The sequence below is a fragment of the Hippoglossus hippoglossus genome, chromosome 13 (assembly GCF_009819705.1).
Source record: "Hippoglossus hippoglossus isolate fHipHip1 chromosome 13, fHipHip1.pri, whole genome shotgun sequence".
Classification (NCBI taxonomy): Eukaryota; Metazoa; Chordata; class Actinopteri; order Pleuronectiformes; family Pleuronectidae; genus Hippoglossus; species Hippoglossus hippoglossus.
In genome coordinates, this window is record NC_047163.1 from 2793675 (window position 1) to 2795387 (window position 1713).

Below are 1713 nucleotides of genomic sequence, written 5' to 3' on the forward strand. Positions count from 1 at the left end.
ATCTGAAAGGCAGCAGCAGCCGTCGACAGATACGATGATCCTTACCGCACCAGCAACTTGATTGCATACTAATGTTTTTCTATGACGCATCTTCTCTCCTCCTCTTCCCCCCCCCCCCATCAGCCTCCCCCTCTGTTTTTCAAATCCTCCCTTGTCTCCCCCTCTCTCCCGTCTCATCTTATGTATTTCCTTCCTTCCTTCCTTCCTTCCTTCCTTCCTTCCTTCCTTCCTTCCTTCCTTCCTTCCTTCCCTGCGTCTTACAAACCCCCCATCACCTCTGCAGGAATTCATCAACATGCGACAGAGAGAAAAAGATTATACATTTATTCGATTATTTTAAATATTCTTATATTGATCTATTTCATTCATTTATACATTTTGTAGTTTCGGATTAATGATCGCTCGACGTGCTGTTTTAATTACTTTTATAATTTGGTCGTTTAAAGCACTAACATTGATTTGAAAAGTTCTATATGAATAAAGTCAGGTTATTATTATTATTATAAACAACTTTCTCTCTCCTGTGACAAGCAGACGTGTGATATAAGACATATTGATTACAGCTGCTTTAAGGAAACTGATATCGACAGTTTGCAGGAGATGAGGTGCCAGAGGTGTCAGACACTTAGAATCATCTGCTCCGGTGTTTCACTCCAGAGGTTTAACAGCTTCACATCAACCTTCTGCAACTTTTAAATTCAGACGGACACAAAGAGATTTGCTTGGTTCACTGTACACCTTTGGAGTCCTCGGCTATTATGGCTGGTTTTTAAGGCTTTTGATTTTTGCCTATATAAACAAAGTTGTTTTCCATATGAACACACGTACGAAACATCACAATTTGATCACACAGGCCTATTTTTTTAAAAGGCAGAAAAACACAGGCAGAAAACAGGTGAATATTTGTCTTGAACCTTGATTTAAATGATTAATCAGTGAATAAATGTGACGAATGAATGGATGAATCTTCGTTGAATCAGGACTCTGTGCTGGTGCAGCGGAGAAGTCTGTGACTCTGCAGCTGCAGTTATGAAAGAGAGAGGGGGAGGAGACAGGTGAGAGATGGGTTCTCAGCCTTGAGGGGAAGTGAGATGCTCGTCACTGCGTCGGTTCTCACTGAGTCTGGAATGTTTGCTTCTCTGAGACACACGTTTGCTCTTGTTGATTTCAGGATTGGCAGTTTTGTTTCTTTTATTTCGCTGCATTAGGAATCTTTACAGGAACGAGCTGGAATGAAAACATGACGTTTCCAGTGGATTACTTGACCACACAAACATCTCACAGTGAGGTCATCTTCCTCTCTATCAGAATTAGGACTACTGTTCTCTCTTGGGCCGAGTCTGCCCGCTGACACACAACAAGTCAAATGTTAGATGAGCCAACGCTGTGCGAGACAGTGTGATAGGCTGCACACAGAATCTGTTGCTAGGCTCACTGTGAACACACCAGTCAAGTCTGACATATGTTTTCAAAGCAGCCCTCTTAGCAGCTTGCAGCAGTTGCCATGGAAACCCCAATGCCATTTCCCCCCATTGTTTGGACTGCTCGATATTCCAAAAGCCTTTTCTGTGCGACTTGGTTTATTAAAGCCGGGAAGGCCGACTAAGAGGGCTGGTTTTGTGCAGTGTGTTGGTGTGTGCATGTGTTCAGCGCGTGTGTTTTTCTACGTGTGTGTGTGTGTGTGTGTGTGTGTGTGAGCAGGGTTGCTCTCGG